Below are 22763 nucleotides of genomic sequence, written 5' to 3'. Positions count from 1 at the left end.
ATTCAGTATTCGTTGTTTAATATAATTATAAAACACCAATCAATAATAACACAGGTACTTCACAGTGAGATATTTGAATTATTCATCTAATATAAAGAATAAGAATTTTGGAACAAAAAATTAAACGGTTAGTACAAACATTCGATAATTGCACGAAAAAGTCCTCTAAATTTGGCGGTCCATTGCGATCGAGCAGTGTAACATGATCCAATATTATCAGTTATCGTTGAGACAATGTATCCGAGTAATCATTCAAAACTGAAAATTGCCTTATTTTAGGCTTTTTAAAATTAAATTTCCACTAACGCATTTGTAGGATTTCCCCGACTAAAATAAGATCAAACATGATATAATATGAATAATATTTAATTATCAATTATTAAGTAAGCAAATATGTTCCAAATGTTATCGTGTTTGGTGTCATTTTAACCAGTAAAACGCGAGAAACATATTAGCAAAAATTTCATTGATCAAAAATCGCAAATAACAATCTTTCAACTTATCGCCAGTCTTTAACGAGGCTCTCTTTCTCTTTCATTCGCGTTGTCAATTTTGAGGAATAGAGTCGTTCCTACGTCTCCATAATTGTAACGTTTCAGTCCCGATTTTTGTGCAATTATCGAATGTAATTATTAAAATTGTATACACGACATATTACAAACATTGAATCGAATCTTCTTCTGCAAAACGTTATCGAACACGAAAAAACGAACACGAATAATCGAATCGAAAATTACTAAACGATCGGCTGTTGGATAAGTGTTTACTAAGAATCTGACTAAGTACACTCTCTTAAATGCAAATGACTCATTGAACTTTTTTGATATTAACTTTTTAATGAACGGCAATCCTCGAATAAAATCTTACTCAAACTGATAACATTAACAAAATATTTAAAAAATGTCAAAATCGGCGGTATCTCCTTTTTTTGTAAATATTTACCGGCTATTGAATCCATTGATTCTCGATTGCCTTATCTGTTTGCTTGTGTATATCTTTTATATATACATAGATGGATACACAAATAAGTTTCGTCTATGGCGAGATCAATTTAGCCACCTGAGTAACCAGCTATCTTTCGAATCAACAGATACAATACCGATACAATGATACGACATGCGATGTACATACTCGAAACGTTACAGATTGAATCAATGAATTAATGAATTAATGAAGAGTAACTGCTAATCATTGGTAGGATACACGCTTGTTAAAGATCGAAGATGTCCGTGAATTAATTAGCTTTGAAATTAAAAGGTTAGGTACGTGGGAGATTTTGCGTTTGAGGAAAATTATTCGAAGATAGCAATATGGTTGATGATACGGAAGTGTAGGGGTAATAGGGTGAATGCAACGAGCAATGTATAATAAACAATTGATAATTGGTAATAATGTATAAATAATTCGTAACGATTAAGAATAGAAGCAGATAGTAATATTTAATTAGAACCCATGTTTTTTGTTTCAACTTCCAATTTATGTTCCTTTGATAGCAAAAACTAAAATAGAATTGATTATAATAAGTTTTGAATATAGGAGATTGAAAATTGAAATGGTTTATCAATTGGGCTGATTTCAAACTAATCTCGTAAAAAAGTTGTAAAGAGGGGAAATATAGCTTTAAGAAATACGCAATTAGTCGAGTGTTTACGGTACGTGCCAATAACAAGACAAGCTTTTGACTTTTGGAGAAGTCGACTGTAACAAAATATATTATATTATATTATATTATATTATATTATATTATATATTATATTATATATTATAGCTATAATTTTAGCAGATACTGTTTATCTATTTCGTTTTGCGTGTATTAACGTTCTCATGGTGTATCGTATAGTAATTAATGCATCAGATTATATACATATCGGTGTTTGTAGGTAACACGTTATACAGAGTGGAGAAGCAGCATCAAATTGTCACGATTGCAAAATAAAATGAGTGAACGGCTGGTGAACGAGCAAAATACTCGTACAATAACAAGTGAATGTAAAGGGAGCTCTAAATTCCAAGAAATTCCATTTTATCAGCCGAACAAAATGTATAATCTGATAACGTTTTGAGGATAGTAAGTTAGGCAGGCGAAAAAAATAGGTGTTAACGATCAAGTATAACAGATACAGTAGTAAATATTCAACAATTTTTCAACCGTAATGTATTTATACACAAATCTGCGTACTTTGTATCAAAGTTTCTGTTGAAAATGACAACGTGAGTTCGTGCTCGCCATCCATATGCAGATGCGTTAGTGATAAGAAATAGTAACTAGAGGATGATGCTAGTTACAATCGATAGATTTAATCGATAGGCTTAAGATGCTTTTTTGTTTTTATCCCTAGTTTTTGTAAGCGTGTGCAATAAAGGCTTTTTTTGGCTCAGAACGGTGTAATAGATTTATCCATTCAATAAAATAATAACTACTCTGATCTTACCTCTGAGTATAGAAATAACAACAGTTTCGATACATATATTTTTATGTACAGCATGTATAAAAAGTGTCAGGGCGTATAAGTGTCCACTAGCGTGATTTCGGAGGATCGGAGCCTCTGGATCGATTGATTCATGCAAAATTTTGTAAAAATTGACGTTTGCTGGCACCGTATGCTACTTAGCACGAGGATCAAATGGAACTTTACTGGGAAAGTATGTTTGGATACCATGATGTGCAAGATATTATTCTTGTATATGTAGGATTTGTATACATTTTAATCAATTTACTTTTTTTAATCAATTTAATCCTCATTTTATCAATAAATCCAATTATTTTGCCATCTATCTCTATTACCGACTATCGAATTGTTCGTTGTTCCAAAAATGTGTTGCGCGCAATACTGGGCACTATTAAATAAATTTTCATTTAAATAATTGTTTAAATGTTAAAAGACAGACATAAATTATTTGCAATTTCAACAAGTTTAGATATATTATTTAAAATAATGAGATTAATTGTTATTTACAAATTTTATTTTCTATTTATTCTAAAAGAAAGCTAATAAAATCAGAATCTTTGTTTGAAAGTCTTTTTTCACGCAGTAGATAATTCTGTAATAATGTGAAATCACGCTGATTGCTCCATTCTGTTTATCACGGGCTATCCCACCTGCTAACGAAAACTTGTTGTTTTCTCGTTGATGTCACATTGCTTACTTTCTACCTGACTGCGAAATATAAACTTGTTGCGAATAACCTCGATGTAAGACCCAATGAAATTTCAACGTCATTTCTCCAGAAAACGGTTCAATTGCGACTCATAGCTTATTTTGAAAAGTTGGCAAGTTGGTCCTCGCGATGAGTAGACGTTTGTAAAACTGTATCATCCAGAGTTGTAGAATTAGGGTGGTCCGGTCAAATAAGTGTATTTTTTATATACTCTGTACATATACAGGCTTTTCCAGAATAATTCCATACCGCCAGACAGGATAAGACGTCAAACAAGAAAAAAAACATTTTTCTTTTCTTCAGCTTATTTTTGCGCGTAAACTTTTTGTATTTAAAGCTAAAGTTTGAAATAGTTGTCGATACTCTGTCACACTGAACGTATTTCATTGTAAGCTAGCTCAAGCAGAAACAAAGCCTTATACAAGAAAACTTCATCCTCTTCCTTTGACTTACTTTTGCATACAGAAAAATCTGCAGTCTAAGTGTGCTATCCTGAGATTCCTTGATTATACATATCTTTTCTAAATTTTTCGTTTCTGTTAACAAAACTTCCATAAATGATAAAGTGCAGGTATTCCTAAAGGAAAAAAATGTAAAGAAACTAAAATTAACGCCCAAACACCCAAAATTTCAACATTAACCCGCCATATATATATTGTTAAATATGTAAATTCGCACGTTCGTGGGGAGACGCGATCTCGAGGAAGTGCGCCAACGGGAATCGTAAATTCCCGTTACGATTGACTAATCGACGCCACGAATCGTTCAATCCCTTATTTCTTTTGGGATAATGAGGGTAGTTAACATGAAGAGAACGCTGCTATTAACAGATTATTATATATGTCGGAGATGAAAGGAAAACCGGAGCCTTCCCTTTGCAATTTTGAGGAAGCCTTCTAATGCTTTAGCCTAGATTTTATCATAACTGTAATTAAGCAATTGTCATTTGTAATTGTTTGACATTTGTGAAAGCGAAAGTGGGTTCGAGGTGACAACTGGTCGCCGAACGTAGCCACGGTCACGGGATAAACGTTTTGCCTGACGAAGGTGTGGATCGGTTGTATTGTTCTCCCTAGAAATCACATAGAATTGTACTTTGGAGATGCTGATATAATGGGACACACGTTGTATTAGGAATCAATCTCCAGACAGAAACTGCCTAGTATCGGCGTTTGGATCTTTCTCGATGTTTCCAAAGAGTATACAACAAACTTTTGACAGAAATTGCCTAGCAACAACGATTGGAACCTTCTCGATGTCTCCAGCGAGCATATAACAAACAAATGCAGTCGTATAGCGAAAAAGATTTTCATCAGATATTCATTCGTGTGATCGCCTTGGAAAGTGATACATCGAGCAATTTACCGAGTGTCTCAGCAATTGTATTTTGTGTTTAAAATTATTCTACGCATAGTAAAGAGTTATCCCGTTGACCGTGGATTCGTTTGGAATCATTAGTTAAACTTATCATTTGTTAATCTTATCATTTGTTAATCTTATCATTCATTAAACTCAATACTCATAATATTTTGTAAAATCTTGTATATTCGCGTAAATATAATCTCTGTTTCATAAAACGATAGCTAATTCAAACGAAGAATCGTTACACGCCTTAAATTCTAATGTTAACCCGACATATATATATATATATATTTATATATATTTATATATCATTTATATCATTTATCATTATATATATATATATATATATATATATATATATATGTATATATATTATATATATATATTATATATATTATATATATATATATATATATATTATCACATATATCATTTATATATATATATATATGATATAATAATAAATCAAACTTGCTCGAGCCTGCTTGAATCTCTGTATCATTGTATCATAATGTGAGAACTTTCACAAGCCTAAATCTTGGCAGTCTGACGATCGAGAATATTGCTATCGGAAGAATCGCTCTCATCCGTAAACAAGATATTTCCAAGGATTGCGTTATAATTTTCTTAGCGGCTAACCATCGAATATTCGTCAAACGACATAATTTCGCACACGGCGAACCTTATAACGTACACCTTTTTGGCGTATTATTTTTCCCACTTTTTTTTTTTTTTTTTTTTTATTAACGTGGAGGAAATCCGCACGGACACCAGGTCGCTTCTGGGAAAAAGCGGCGTGGTAGTGGCAGACGCCAACGGACTAAAACCTCCACGATGACCGTCCCGGCAGCGATCTAGAGGGGCCCGGGAACTGGTGTGAGGGATACACCCCCTCCGCGCTCAATACACCCCCTAATGGAGCGATATGCGGCCACGTTACACCGCGCCTCGTCGCCGGAGCCGCCGTGCCAGACAATCCGTGCCGTTCCACAATCTGCCGGGCAGATTTGCGACGGACCTAGCGCACCTCACCGAAGCGCTTCCATGGCCTCTGCCGCGCCCTCGCCGGTCAATTCTCTCAGGGTGAGAGTATTATTTTTCCCACTGCTGCGTGTGAAACCCCTATTGGACAAACTGTTCTTTGCAATACATCGATGGATAAATACGCGCACAAACACGCAATACGTGCAATAGAATGCTCGAGGTCAATTTTGTGATGCTCTTTTTCAACAGATCTTCGCAAATCCGAAGGTGTAGAATTACCTCCCAAAGACATAGGATGACAACAAACACTTTCTTGACACACTGTATAACATTGAGGTATTCAGTTTTGCCACATACAATTTTGTCATTGTCACGTTTGACTTTGTTCATTGTAAAGTCAAATTTGCACACTCCATCTGTGAAATAGTACGAAGAAATCATAGTGACTTGTATTCCTTATGATATCATGATGCCACATAATATATAATACAATACAATAATTCGCGAACAGATCACTCGTTAATTGCTTTTAAAAGAATTACCACGGAAGCTTCCTAACACGCTACCCGGGGGCCAGGGATTTATTTCGTCGATAAGTTAGGTTATTAAACTTATGCTCTTTCATTGAAGACATCGATGAACGCTGTGTTCCAGAAATAGCCAATCACACTTGGCGAAGCATAATAGTAATTTACAATAACAAATACTTAAGAATGCCTAATTTTGTTAAACATAGGGTTCAATTTACAATTATGTAAATATTACTTCTTGAAAGTAACTTCTTAATCAATTTTAACAAATTTTGTAAAATCATGTAATAAATCTTATTATTTATCATACGCGTGTATTAAGCCAATTGCCAACCGAACATGTTCAAACTGTATTTTTTTCAAAACGGGACCTTAAGCTAAAAAGCTTTATTTCACATATTCGACTTGTTCTTGTATGTGGTATCAGCACCTAGTCGGATGCCCGCGTTATGCAGGACACCCTGATGGCGTTGAACGCAACGATTCAAATTGAACTGAAAAGTCGTTATGTTTTCAGAGGACTTGTGTGTAGAGGATGGTTGATCGTGAGATTTATTAGACAAGATTGCTCGTTGTTGAAACCTTCAAGTATATTTTCAAATGATTAAATAAATAATTATAGATAATGTTCGCAAAGACGGTAGATACTCGTAGATACTGATCCATAACTCTCGTGAACTCTTTACGATTGCGTCCGTTTAAACTGGTATAGTATAAACAGATCGGGGGAGAGTCGGAGAATTCAAATTCGTCTTTGTTCGACGGTTCGACGGTTCGACGGTTCGACGGTTCGACGGTTCGACGGTAACGTAACGGCGACATTGTTTTGCCCGGAGTTTATTTATTAATATATTATGTATGTCCTCACGATCTTGATACTCCGAAGCAAAAAAACAACAACATGATTTGAAATGTTCTCTAGCTCATGTACCGCTACGTGTACTTTCAAGGAGCAAAACTGACACAGTTCCGCTTGTGACGCGAGACGGAGATTATCGTTTCACTTCCTTTAACGCATTTTTGCCATTGAAAGACACTAATTTCTGTGACTTGCTTTATCTCTGTTATAAATCTCTCTTTATATTTAAAATTTTATAGTTTTTGTGCAAACGTAAAAGGTAAGTAAATATTAATAAATATTATAATAATATAATATAATGCTATATAATAATATTAATAAATACTTCGCTATTTACGTATTTTATTTCCATTAAGGTATATTGTATTTTTCATTGCATTACTTTCATTTTTATTTAGTGTAATAATAAACGCATACGTTAATATTCATTGGCATTAGTGTAATTGTAAGCTTCACTGTAAATTTAATAAAATTTATAAGAACGGAATTATTAAAAGGGTATATATGTGTAATTAAACTAGATTCTATTCTCAATGTTACTTCATTATTTTATTATTGTTTCATATATATATATATATATATATATATATATATATTTTTTTTTTAATTTACATGTGCTTCTAAGTTAATAGAACTAAACACATGTGTATGTATTAATTGCTATATACGTCATAATTTCAACCATAATATTAAATTATGGTATGTATTATTAAAAAGTATAGTTTAATGTATATATTAAATATATATCATTTATTCGTAGATTTTAAATATGGATACTGGATCAAAGAAGGAGATTAAAGAAATGATTACCAAAGATATATCGAATATACATAATTACTTTCATTTCGAACTTTTTTAGTCTTATTGTTACGTCGATTCTTATATTTCAAGATCTAGTCTTGTATGTACGCTGGGGAGCGCTTTTATTTATTGATTCAACAAAGAATATCGTTGTAGGTGTCATACATGCGAGTAAAAGTAACGAAGTACGAGCAGTTTCACTGTAACATACTTCCTGATAATTTCTCGTTATTTATACCATAAGAAAGTATCAAAGAACTTGATCTCTATTGGATGCTCTTATCTCTTGGAACTCTTATCTCGAACGTGGATCTATTTGTCGATAATGCATGCGTGTAATACTCGAGTGTCGTTCATACAGCGTAAATATACGTGCAGATACGTAAACCTTTTATGATTTTTGTATCAAAGGCAGACCTGCTATAATACTCGCAAGTGAAATATAATTCTACGAAAGAAAATGGAGCAAAAGAGTTTCGTTGGTAATATATTCTTCCTTTTTCATCACAAGTTTCCTCTTTGTTGTGCTTCTGTTACATTATAATCCTGTTAGATTTACGCGCGTAAAATTTCACTTTGTTGCACTATATATCTCATCATCGCCATCTGCCGAACACCTGTGAGAAACGCGGTTTACTTTGTCTCAAAGCGAGCAAACGTCTAATTTCACAAATTGGATTTTCATCAACAGCGAGAAGGGCATATGCGATGTAAAGGAGGCTGTAAGGGTGTCTTAGGGCTTACGGTGGTTGTCACGATGCCGGAAGTGGCGCCGAGCAGACACGTCAAGGGAGAATCAGAATCGCTATTGGCAAAAACCATCACGAACATTTGTCCTTCGCGCCACCAAAATTCTATCTTCTGAGATATTTTTCGCGTTTCCGAGGTCATCGCCACTCTCCTTAACTTTGCCTTACGATGTATAATATCTCGATGTTACGGTAGTTAGAAATTTGTATTAATTTGGAGAACCTTGCAAAAGTACGCAAATCTGCTACGATAGTCGGATAGAGAGTATCGGCAGAGATCTGTTCCTTTATCGTGAAACTCTCTCGGACAACTTAGATGCTACCAGATATCGATTCTCGCATCCAACCATTTCGTAATAAACGTAGATCACCCAAGAAATTTCTCAATTGTCATCCGTTAATTTCGCGCAACTTTTGCTTTATTTTAGCTACGTGGGAACCTATTAGTGCGCAAATGTTACCCCGAAAATGTTACTCCTCTGTGCCAAATATCGTTCACGTGTATAATCAAAGTTGCATAAAACCGCGTACAATTGCATCAGGAAATTTCTAATAATTTGCTCGTCTCGCAGGACGAAAACAGGCTCACGAAGGATCCCTCTGTTCTGGCTATCGAATGTACCGCAAGCACGTAGTTTCAAGTGTCCGTTCTCTAGAAAATTCGAAACAATTTATGGTCGATGGTCGAGTGAACGGTGCAACGGTCGAGTCGGAAAGATCAGAAAGACAAATCGTCATAGTTCGAAGAGACCGGGAAGCAGAAACGCACTTCCATGATCATTTGTATCGTTGCTCGATCTGTTGCTGCGCAATGACCGAGCAAGCTGTTGATTTTTCTTTTTCTGCGATGCTACTATACTCTACACTCTATGCTTTATACCGTTCTTTTGCCCGCTATTTACCTTGTACGCGAACTTTTTATCGCTAGTGGATTGCAAAAATCCTTTTCTATCACGAATTTTACGTGACAATGCGTAGGTCAAGGTGGACGTAAGACAAAGGAAGGTGTAGATAAATAAGACAGGGTGTATTTTAAAATAATAAGTTATTTATTACAGTTTATTTAATATGTATACAGGCTATTCGTATTATAGCAGCGATAGCTAGTGTTAAATTAACAATGACAGTTTCTATCGTAGTTAATATTATATTGGTTATTGGCCATGACGAAGGCGAATTTTGATAGCCCTGGTCGAGGTCGGTGGTCTGGATCTATAACAAATAATACTATATTAATATAGCAAAGAAATGTCGCAAATATCGATATCATTTGCAAGGCGATTCTTTTTGGGCATAGTGAAATTATGTTGATCAGTTTGTGGATATTAGGTTGAAATTAGATAATAAAGTTATAGATTTACCCGTTTTAAGGGATTGTTCAGGCGCCGTTAATTCACTGGATATGTCGCCCTGAAGCAGGATGTTTAAATTTTGGATCATATATTGTACTGATAGGAAGTATTTTATCGATACAATTATGAGTTTATTTGATTAAAATATCTAACGTAGTGTCTAGTCACCAAACGAATTAGTAGATCAGCCGTGAACAATGGCAGTAATTTGTATAATAACAAAGGATAAGCCAAATATAGCAGAATGACTCATCGGCTAGCGGGAGGTTGTGTCTGATTATCAAAAGCGAAAGAAATATGAAAGATCCTAGTTTGTAGGACTTGTTGACAATCAATGTCAACAATTTTTTCGTTTGGTCCATAGAATGTTTTGAGTGGGCTGTATTTCGACACACGACAAAATTGATAACGTAAATAAATCTTATATATTTGTTTCAAGAAATGATAGCTTGTTTGTGAGCGGTATCTTTAGACAGGTTGTTGAAAACTGGATGTTAATTCGGATTTTATATTTTCAATAACTTCGCATGAGTATTTTAGTCAAATCTAGCACGAATCGAACAGGTGAAAACAATCTATACGGCGTTCGTGCTGAGGTGGTATGGTGATAGGTGCGTAACGAACTACTCTTGGTGTTTTTAACGAACAATAGTTTATTTAGAACTAATCAACAATCAGAGTTAACAATTAACAATTAACAATTACACTTAACAGACAATTGGTAACAACTAACAAATAACGATAGACACCGAGAGATCATTCGACGCGTTGCTATGCAAATAATACCGAGGAGTTACACATTTAATGGCGTAAGACAGACTGCCTGTGCTTTTGTTTCGGATCGCGCAGATTCTTCCCTTCGTAGCCCATCGATATCGTAGCCCAGTGCTGGCACGTGTATGCTCTTCCGAGAATTCGGCGGAAAGAGTGTGAAGATATCGATGGTACATTGGGCACGTCGGTGTTGCGCTTTGGCGGCGTCGCGCTTTGCATCCGGAGCCGTTGAAAAGTTCCGTGGCCCGTGCCGCCACAGTGCTTGGCAGGCTTTTATTTTCTTTACCTAGTGGATCGGTATGATAGAGTTCGAGACATGTGGAAAGTACGGCTTCCAGGCAAGCAGGGGCTGATTCAGCGCATTAAAATAAGAAGAAAATTTCGTATAAACGTTTTCGAGTAGACGCTTGCTTTGTGTCACAGTACTTTCTTACCTATCTTTAGAGAAATTACTCGAATCGACCAGTTCCAGTTTCTACGGAAACGCGAATGCGTCGCGTCATAGATCGTCCATCTTGTTCGAACAGCTTACACGAATTTGTCGAAAATGTTGATCGTCACGTCAACTAACGTTTTATAAGTAAGAGATTTTAAACGCCCCCGTATTTAATAATCGAACGGATTCGGATCCGAAGAGCGTATTGGTCCGGAAATAAGGCCAGCACGATTTATCTATTTTCCATCTGTGTAATGTTTAGCATCGCAAAATAAGCTATAAGCGGAACGTATGGTCATATTAGGCATATTATGTTATATAAAATTTTCTTCTTATTTCAGTATTCAGAATCAACCTCTGCCATATTTTCCGCGTGTTCTGATTCACCTTGTATAATATATAAGAATGATAATTGCAAATATATTTGTATAATAACTCTATGATAAGCGCTTAATAATACATACAGTGAACTTGTAGAGAGTAACGTTTGCTGACTGTCGGAGGCACATTGTTGCTGTCTATGCAAAGACAAGTGCCCATTTCTTGTCGAAGAACTCCAGTCAATTCTAGCGTTTCACCCACATAAGTTTTCAACGCTGAAACATGAAAATATATAGTCGTTATTTTTTAGCTTTGCCTCTATTTGATCTTCATCTTATCTGCTTACGCGCTTAATAATAGAACTAGGTTTGGTCTACGTAAAAAGTAACTTCTTTTTATTAAGACTCATATTTATTAAGATTTAATAAGATACAATTTATTAAGATACATGTAACGAAAGGCAGGAAGTAGTAACATTTTACGTGAATTTGCATGGATCGAATATGCTGATGTGCTTACGAATAAGAGAGTATTGATCGATAATTATTAAAGCCAATTGTTTGTGACATGGGAATAAGCAAAAGTCATTTTTAAGTTTAAAGATCTTTAGTTTAGTATTGAAATGTGTTTAATGTATTTTAGCAAAAGTAGATAAATAGTAGAAATATTAAAAAGTTGTGTTTGGAAGACAAAATTTGACAAAAATGATGCATATACAAATGCTATCTGTGGTCATTAATATATTTTTTCGTTATCGACAGAACATTTTCCCTTGATTTTATTGACATACTGGATTAATCACTTCTTTAAGTTACTCGTTCTTGAAACAACATCAAAATCGTATATTGTTTCGTGCTAAAAAATCTACTAAATCCATTGACAGTGAAACGATATTTCGTATACGGTTCTTACAAGAATTATTATTATTTAAGACTTAGGAAAACGTATATACAGTAGCCACGCACACTGTGCGTATTTCTGGCGCGCGTTTCCGTTCAGTGACAGTACTTCGGCGGACTGGATTGCCGAAGCGAAAGGGTTAAAAAAATACGATAAAATCACATGTAGCTCTCTATTTGTCTAGTCGCTTTTGTAGCAATATCACTATGTCCTCTGACATACTTGAGGTTTCTTACAATTCACAAATTAAATGAACAACTGTGCAAGCGAAATCGCTGCTGTAGAATCCCCGCTTCTGTAGAATCAGTCGTATGGATTTCAAAATTTAGTGTGTCGCCGGGATTAGCGTTATCCAAAGTACGCCACAGGAATAGGACATAAAGATATTTCTCAAAATTTGTTATTGCTGATATGATATTGCTGAAATACAAGGCTGCAGTTTCTTAATGTCGTCAAAACATTCAGTTCTTTTTTGGTCAGTCACTTTTCGCGTGTGTCACGACCGGCATACTTCAAATCCGACGGACTGACGATAGAGATAAAGATGTGGCGGCACTCGGCGACAATGTATATCGCTGAAGTGCCTAATGAACCATCAACATCCCAACGGTCCTTCCATCGAAGGTTCTAGAAGAAAGAGCACGTGACAACGATCGCGGACGCCTAGCAAATGCATGGACGGTGGGGATGTTGAGGAATGACAAAAGAAAGTAATCGGATCCGATCGAAAGTAAAATCATAAGAGTCAGTCTTAGAAAGTCACGCCTAGAGTTCGGAAGTAGATTGTAAAGTGTATTGATGTTAGAAAAAAAATAAAGTTTTCTTTTTTTTATTTTTTACCTCAAATTCCTTTTTTTGTTATTCCTTTTTATTTTGTTATTTTACGTGACAACACCATCGGCGCCTGGATGAACCTTGATAACTCGGCCCAGAGGTCAATGCATGGAGGGAACGTTGTCCTCTCTGAGGATGACGATTGTGCCCTTTTGGATGCTGTGTCCACCCTTGCTCCATTTATTGCGGTTGGTTAGCTCGTTCAAATACTCCTTATGCCAGCGGTTCCAAAAATGTTGTTTAAGCTGTTGGATATGCTGCCATTCGGAGAGTCGGTTCGATGGAATGTCTCTGAAATCTCGATCACGTAAGCACATTAATGAATCGCCAATGAGGAAATGTCCGGGAGTGAGGGCTAGGAGATCATTTGGATCGGTGGAGATAGAAGTTAGCGGGCGGGAATTGAGGACTGCTTCAATTTCTATGATAAGAGTATTACGGTGTTAAGCTCATATGTTTCTGTTTCTCCAATCGCGCTGCGCCATAATATCCTTTGATATTTCCGATCCTCTGGTCGTACGAGGAATTGCCGATACATTTTCTCGATGTCGCCAGTGAGTACGTACTGATGAGCGCGGAATCTGTGGCGGATCGGTATCAACAGGACGCCGACAGGTCGAGGCATCAACGCGGCGCAACACCTCCCGGGCGATCCGCGGGTACCAACCGCCAACACTAGAGGGCTACGACGACAACGAGTCTGTCTGTCTAACTCGCTAGCGGTCGAATATACGAGCGATTGATATAAATACCGCACCTAGCGAGACTGCCTCTACGTCTAAGGCAGGGACTACCGGGCATAGCCTTACTGACGAGTCCACCGGTAGTCCCGGGACGAAACGCACAACTCTCTCTCTCTCTTTTCATCCGTCACAAATCTAATTAATATACAAAATAAATTGTGAATTGAGTCGAGAATATAGGATTTCCCCATTTTCATGATTATCGTGATTTTTGTATAAATATATTTTTTAAGATACTAATAATTAGGTACTTATAAATTAGTATTATCAATTATTTTGCATTTATAATTTCGCCTCTAGTATAAGTGTTAATTGAAAACTAACTTTATGTTTCAAAAAGTACTAGCAAAGTCGTTGAGTAACAAGCCACTGATGCTAACACAAATAGCATTGTCGTAATTAAATATTTCTAAATATTCATTTTTCATTTTGAACCTGTAGAAACAATTTATTATATATACTATTAGCTAAGTAATTGCATATTTAATTAAGTCGAAATATAAAACTTAGTTATTTTGATAATTTAGAAAATAAAAAACTGACAAACATTTCAATTTAATTTATGGTTGGAACAAAAGACAGTTATTTTTCATTAATTGAAATATTGCAATGCAGAGTACTTTCCAAAATACGCCGAGAGTATTCCTGATGGTGAAACGAGCGTTGCTTCATCGAACGCAGCTAAAGAAAACAACATCTATGTAGTTGGTGGTACGATGCCTGAAATAGAGGGCGATAAATTGTACAATACCTGTACTATTTGGGGTCCCGATGGAACTTTGATAGCAAAACACCGAAAGGTAAGTAATATATTCCTTTATGGCTTTGAATTTGAAAATATTGGGGTGAAGAAAGTGACTCTATCTAGGAATAATTTAGGAATATACATATGTACATACGTATACTATAACCAATTCTATAATTTACGGTTTATAAAATACGTTATGATACGGGAAACGCCCATTTTTGTTGTAATGTGTAATATAAATTTTTCACATACGAAAATACTTATTTTTTCTCCTTTTTAAACATTATTAAATGATAAGGTTTTTTAATAAAAGAAAGTGATAAAAACGCTGTCAGTTATTAAATAAAAAATAATTAAAGTTTAGGAGTTGGTTGATATTAAATTACAAAAGATGCAGCAATAGAATTAGCGACTACATTTTTATGTTATTAGGTACATCTATTCGACATCGACATTCCTAATAAGATTACTTTTCGAGAGAGTGATTCACTCAGTCCTGGTAACTCCCTAACGACGTTCGATGTGAAGGGCTGCAAAATAGGTATTGGCATTTGCTATGATATTAGATTCGAGGAAATGGCACGCATTTATCGGAACAAAGGTACAGTAACTTAATCGATCAATACTTAACTAGCAAAAAATTAAATATCTTTCTTATATATATTCTATATAAAATTAATATAATCTGTAACTCTGTATAAAAAGAAGCTTAATTTAAAAAACCAGTATATTTGCTGAAAATGAAACAAATAAAAGAATTAAAAGCACAATAAGAGGACTGTCCTCGCATATTCAGAAATGATGGAATGTGAACCGTGCAACTACGAAGTTAATTGGTATTCGGTGGCTTCATATTTCCTGCTTCTCTGGGTTAGGTTGCCAAATGCTGATATATCCAGCGGCATTCAATATGACCACTGGACCACTGCACTGGTCATTACTTCAGCGTTTCAGAGCGAATGATAATCAATTATACGTTGCCTGCATATCACCGGCTCGTGTTCCTTAAGCAAGTTACGTCGCATGGGGACATACACAGTTGACCCATCCCTGGGGAAAGATTCTTTACGATTTGGAAACTCAAGAGAATATGGCAGTCACCGATATCAAAAAAAAAAAAAACTGGCGAACCGTGTGTTACCACAACGAGACCCGCGATGCTATTTGGTGCTTTAAATTGTGCCGCAACTCGTTTTTGAGATCTTTGCCAGGGGCGCGTTAAAATATGCTGAAAATATATTTCTGGCTTTTCTGGGGTTTAACTGAAGTATGATAAATAACGTTGTAAAACATATGTACTTATGACTTACAGAGTAATTGAGTGTACAAAATATATAGTATACAAAATAGCCAGCGATTTAGGGCTTTAAAAGATCAAAAGAAAAGAAAAGAAAAGAAAAGAAAAGAAAAGAAAAGAAAAGAAAAGAAAAGAAAAGAAAAGAAAAGAAAAGAAAAGAAGAAAGATAATATGTTGTGGCAGTCTAAGTCGATCTAAGAAAATAGATAAAGGGAGGGAGGGGCAAAGCTAGTTAATCTGGAAAGAATCCAAGCGTCAATTTCAAGCATTTACAGAGAATCAAGCGGGCTGGTTAAAGTCGTGAGTTGAGCAATTATCCCGCGTTAGGTTCAATCAGGTTAGTCCCATGCGAAATTGATCCAACCATGCGAAAACGAGTGTATTCTGATTTCTGTCGCAGATACTTCTGGCCAGTGCAGTACCTACACGGTGGTTGTTGAAATAGCCGCTTCTCATCTATTTTCCGCAGCGCGGACATCATCCTTTGATCCCTTACGACTAACGAAGTTTTCGAAGATGTACGGCAGTTTGAGATTCTACTTGAAAATGATCATGATTGCGGTCTGTGTGCCGTCTGCTCTTCTTTTTGTCCTTCCGTTAAAGACTGGTAAGTTGATACTGATTAATTATGCGATCGAAACCCTATATAATTGCTATAAAAATTCCGTTAATATAATATTCCTTCTTTCTTGTATCTGTCTGCCACTCAGATCGTTTTACTAATTACAATAAGTAATTTCGACTTCTTTGCGCTCTCTTTTAACGCATTCGAGACCGAAAGAAATTCATATCAGTCAGTAGGCAAGGGTATAATATACATATTTTATATATAACTTATGTAGTAATGTATGTATCATGTTAATTTCATATTTTTTTCAATATAGAATTATTATATATGTCGGGTTTACATTAGAATTAGGGTTAGGGGCGTGAAACGAATCTTCGTTTGGGTTACACGTTGTCGTTATGCAATAGAGAAGACATTGACTAGTGCAAATACGATTATTACAGAACCGGACAAGTAACCGTGGTAGTTAGGTACTCGAGAAACTAATGACAATGATCCTAGGTTCAATAACGAATCCGTGGTCGACGGGATGATAGATGAACGTACTCACAAAATCAAAGTCGGACGCGTAATATTCACTGATCGTAAAGAGTTACTCCTTTCATCAATAAGATCGCGAGCGAGAATGCCTTTCCCGTCCCGATGATGCCACAGAGGAAAACTATAATGGGGTGTGTCTAAGGATACGAGATCATTGGGTTCGTCGAGAAAAGCCTTCGTTCAGAAAGTAAGGGAAATTGGCGTTGCTGCTAATTGGTCAATCTCCATATCGGTGGATAGAAAAAGATGCTAGCCGCCCTCGAGGGAAAGTTGCTAGTGGGAGACGCCGCTCGTTGAAAAATATGTCTCCCCTATCTTCCCGTAGTTGGGACAAAGACTGTTTGTCTGTTTGAAGGACTTTAGTTAACTAAACCTTAAGATTTATAACGGGCCCTCGGGCTAGCCGAACATGTACTGCGGAGACGCATCGACATCTGGCAATCATCTTACTCGAAGAATAGGGTCTGCGTGTGGCGAGCCACGGGACAGAAACCGTTGGAATGTTTACTGTCGCGTGTCGCCACGAATATTTCTTTTAAGGAGAGCTATAGAATTACTCCATACCTTTGTTAAACAAAGCGTTCATCCCGTAACCGCGGCTACGTTCGGCGACTGACTGTCGCCTCGAGCCCAAGCTCATTATCACAACTCTCGAACAATTACAATCGGATTGAATAACTACAATTGTTCAATTACAGACTCCGGTGTTCTTTCATCTCCGACATATATATATTTTTTACATTTGTAGTTGCGCACAGATTTTATTAAAGAAAAGTGTTAACAATGTGTTTTCATGATTTATTTCTCGCGACTGACTTCCATTAATCCCTAATATTCCTGTCGCCATACGCGTGTAAATCTAACATGGCTGCTCATAAATGTCATCAGTAAAGTTATAGTGACGGGTCTTTAGTTTTGCTTGATATCGAAGTAATTTTCCGTCTGAGGCACGTTTTTCCTTATTCTACCGCAATTAGAACATTTATTTATTAATATTGTTTTAAAGTGACAAAAGTATTGTTCGTGTGAATATACGTATATATATATTTATGTTGTGTGTCATTTTAATATGGCTAATGTTTTGTAATTCTTCGATTGCGTTATTTATTGTTTTGAGTAGTTTATTTTATAGAGTATTCGATAATATAAAACATACGCGCACACATACATATATATATATATATATATATACGTATTCATATGCATATTTCTCCTGGCAGTGTAGTATTCATACGAAATGAAATGTCAATTATTTATTTATCCTTTACCGGAATGTAGGCTAGTTTTAAGTATGTATCTTAGATTATCGGTTTGATAGAATTCGCACACATATATATATTTCTGACAATGTAACCTTCATTTCTTTAATAATACAATATTGTATGTTTTATGTATTCGTTAAACTATTAGTTTTTGACTTCATGTATACTTATATTTCATAAATTGATAATATTGTATTTATTGCATAGTATTGGAAGCACTGTCTCTAATATTTACTAGGTTATTACATGTTCGGCATATATGTTTATACTTATATGTAACTCTCCAAATTGATTGATTGAAATATATTTATATATATATATATATTCCTGGCGTTTCAATTATTTTCCCCTTTTGTAGTTATTCTTATTTCCTGGTTTATTTAGAATTGTGTGTATATGTATTTTGTTTATTGGTTGGATCCGTTAATCGCCCTCGTTTTGTTAATCCTTCCTTTCGTTTCGTAGTGCCGTGTGTTCGTTTGTGCATTCAAATCCTTATTCGCGTGTTTTGTATAGAATGGTTTTCTTGTTCTTGTTACGGCGCGTGCGGAGCGCGGGACGTGACATCCCCGCCCTTGGAGTTCAAATTTCCAAAGGAAATTTGACTGATGGTATCTCTGAGTTCGCTCAAGGCGGACGTAGATGTCGTTGGTAGTTGAGTGACTACCGGTGTTATCGATATCCCTTGAGGTTGTGCTGTTTGATCATCGATATTTCGTCTTCTTTTGAGGTATAGTAGCGGGTGGGTGACTGAGCCGCATATTGCTCCTAATAGGGCGATTCCGCATTCGTAAGTTTCACGTAACTGGTATCCGTGTGCGGCTATATATATTATTGTCTTGATTAGTTTAAATATTGCGAGTATTCCAAATATTGCTGCACTGACAGTTCCAGATTCCATAAAACAAGCTTAATGTGTGTCGTTAATGTGTTTTGTCCATCATTCCCAGGATGTTTACTGTTCCAGGGACGATTGTTTTTCCTGTTGCTCCTCTGGCCAATGCGTTCAAGACTGCAGATTTTCTGCCGGGAACATGACGTGGTCCCGTAGTGCATCGAGGTCTTTTGGGTATATATTCCGCTCGTGGCCAACGACGATGGTGCTGAATATCGCCACGTTTGGCGCACGTCCGGGCGGAGTTCCTGTGGTGCGATTCCTTTGCCAAACGGGTAGTTCCGAGTAGCATTTTGTTGTATGTCGTACCTTTACTTGTACCGGAATGCATTTGACTATATGATTTGACTATATATTTGACCGCTCCTCCTGCGATCAATGTTGAGAAATGTTAAGTTGGTATGATCGCTGCTTACTACAAGCTAAGTTGGTACGACTTCTAACGACGCTCTTTTGTCTTAGAAGTCGACCACGTTGTTCTATTGACTTGGAGATTCCTGTGTGGTAAGACGTGTTATAAGACTGAAATATATTGGAGAAAACGAATATAAGTGAATCGTTATTTTATAAACCCAAAACCTTATTAAATAACAGGTTATGGGCCCAGAGCAGTAAACTGCGGGGACAAACGGTATTATTTTTTTGAGTTTTTTGTGTTTTCTAAGATAATCCGAGAAGAGACCACGCCATGGCCGATCACGACAAAGTAAGTGATGTGGACAGCGATATGAAGCCGGTCCTAAGAAAGGGGAATTACTAGTATTGGAAGACAATGACGGAAGCTTCGCTAATTTTCCTGGGTTGCTGGGAGGCAATAGAACCAGGATTTACGGAAGCGCAAAGGCTGGACCCAGAATGCATGAGGAAGGATAACATGGCACGTGCATATCTTTTCCGACATATTCGCCCCGAATATATCGGAGAAATTAAATCCTTGAAGACAGCGAGGGATTGTTGGAAGGCGCTAGAGGACGTCCATAGAAGGTCCACGTCGATGGACACTGTCCTATGCATACGGGAACTGGGTACCATATAAAAAACCCCGATATGGACGTCGCAAAATACTGCGGAAAGATATACGATCTGTGCGAAAAAATTTCCAAAGCAGGTTTAAGAATCGAAGACCACATGATGGCGTGTTTCATCTTAGCCGGCCTCGTGGCGGACCCAAACTACACGACATATCTTAGGACGGTAAGACTCGATAAGAATCTAACCTCGAGGGTCGTGAAATCCGATCTCCTACTTGAGGAAAGGAGAATGGAAGCGGCCATGGGTCTCTCCGAGAAGAACAGTGCAATGGCGGCTTGCAAACAATCGAAGACCAAGCCCCAACAAAATCAAGATGGCGCTAAGAAAAAGCACAAAAACCCAAAGGATAAAAAATGCTATAAATGTGGAAAACGAGGCCACATATCGTACAACTGCCATGAGGGAAAAGAAGACAAGGAAGAGAAAGACCCAGAAAACAAAGTGGAGAAAGGATCGGAAGATAAACCGAGATCCAAGGGACTTATCTCCACACTGGCTTTATCATCTATCAACCACGTGGAAAGGGACAGGATCAGCTATCTTGACTGGGGAGCCTCAAACCATATGACCCCGAATAGGTATCGGTTCGTGGACTTCGTGCCTGCGACTGGACAGATCCGGATTGGTAAGGGGTACCTGGAAGTCAAGGGAAAAGGCACGATCGTCGTGAAGATGACCAAAGCCTGTGGCGGGTGGAGTCTATCCTTGTCGAACGCCCTGTGGGTGCCTGAATTAGATGTAAATCTAATCTCGATCAGGCAATTGGCAGTGAAAGGCGTCACCACAGTGTGTACGAAGGATGAGGCCGTCGGCACACATGATGATGGGGATGTGGTATTTAACTCAAAGGTAGGAGACAACGTGTACTATCTAGAGACAATACCACCTGAGAGGCATGTAGCAAACGTTTCCATGGAGAACGATCATGAAGAACCTGGAAATGATGACGACCACGCCGAGGTTATTGAAGCTAAGGCGTACAAAGGTATCGTGTCATGGCATGAGAGGTTAGGTCATCTACATGGGGACGCGATGAGAAAGATCCCTGTGAAGAACGTGAAGGAGGGCTCTAGGATACATGAGGAACCATGCGGGGTCTGCGTGAAAGGGAAAATGACAAAAGTACCATTTCCGAAGACAGCCCACCACATGTGTCAACGTCCTTTAGAAATAGTTCACAGCGATATTAGTGGCAGAACGCAATGCAAGTCGCTGGGCGGAGGTAATTATTTCGTAACGTTCATAGATGATTTTTCTCGTTTCATGCACGTCAGAATCATCAGTAGGAAGAATGAAGTACTCAAGTGCTTCAAGGAGTACCGGGCGGAGGTGGAGGCTTTACACCAATCCAAGATAAGTGCCCTTCAAACAGATAACGGGGGTGAGTACACAGGAGAAAACTTCGAGAACTACCTGAAGGAGAAAGGCATCTTACACAGGAAAACTGTTCCTAGAAACCCTGAACAAAATGGGGTCTCCGAACGAGCGAACAGAACCCTGGTCGAGATGTCCAGATGTTTACTCATCCAATCTGGACTCCCTGACTATCTGTGGGGGGAGGCTGTGAACGCGGCATGCCACATAAGAAACCTATGCCCATCCGCTGCCATCGGAGACAAGATCCCACTGGAATTATGGAAGGGTAAGGGATGTGACCTCCAAGGGGAGATAAACAGACTGAGAGTGTTTGGATGCAGAGTCTGGTATCTAAAGAGTCCAAGCGGAGGAAAATTCGAGAGCAGAGCGGATGAGGGGATATTTGTGGGATATGACAGACAGGTCAAAGGTTATAGAATTTACCTACCGAAGATCCAAAAGGTGATAATATCCTGTCATGTCAGGTTCGAGGAGAACACGTTTCCCTACAAGAGCGCTAAGGCGGAAACGAACCATATAAAGGATAAGTCCTCGGAATGGATATGGGATGTAGAAACCTTTGAACATAGGGGAGAAGCCGGTCAAACTGACGTCGAGACACAGAGTGACGGAGAAAACGACGAAGGGGAAACCGACTACTTTATGGACAGTTTAACGTGTGAGGACAATCCAGTGAATACTGTGAGTGTACCGTTTGTGCCGAGGAGGTCGGCAAGACTACACAAACCAAGAATATGTGATTGTTGTGCTCACACTGCGACTGTTTGTAAAGCTCAAAACGTGTGTGTACCTGTGAATGCGTATGAAGCCCTGAGGGGGCCAGACGCTCAAAAATGGACTGATGCAATAAGGAAGGAACTAGACAATCTAAAAAGTAAAGATGTGTGGGACATTGTGCAAAGACCCTTAAATAAAAACGTTATAGACTGTAAGTGGGTGCTTGTGATAAAGAGAGACCCTGATAGGTATAAGGCTAGGCTAGTAGCTCGGGGATTCTGGCAGAGGCCTGGAGTAGATTATTCAGAAACCTTTAGTCCAATAGTAAAACGCAGAACTCTAAGAATTCTGCTTGCTCTATGTGCGGAAAATGAGTGGGTTTACGAGCACATCGATGTGGAATGTGCGTATCTCAACAGCCCTCTGGATGAGGATATATACATGGAGCAACCAGAACTCTTTAGAGTTCCAGGTAAAGACAGAACTAAATTTGTGTGTAAGCTCAAAAAGAGCCTGTATGGAC

This window comes from Bombus vancouverensis, unplaced genomic scaffold (assembly GCF_051014615.1).
Source record: "Bombus vancouverensis nearcticus unplaced genomic scaffold, iyBomVanc1_principal scaffold0024, whole genome shotgun sequence".
NCBI lineage: Eukaryota > Metazoa > Arthropoda > Insecta > Hymenoptera > Apidae > Bombus > Bombus vancouverensis.
The sequence above is the reverse complement of the archived record's forward strand: the minus strand, read 5'-3'. Positions refer to the sequence as shown.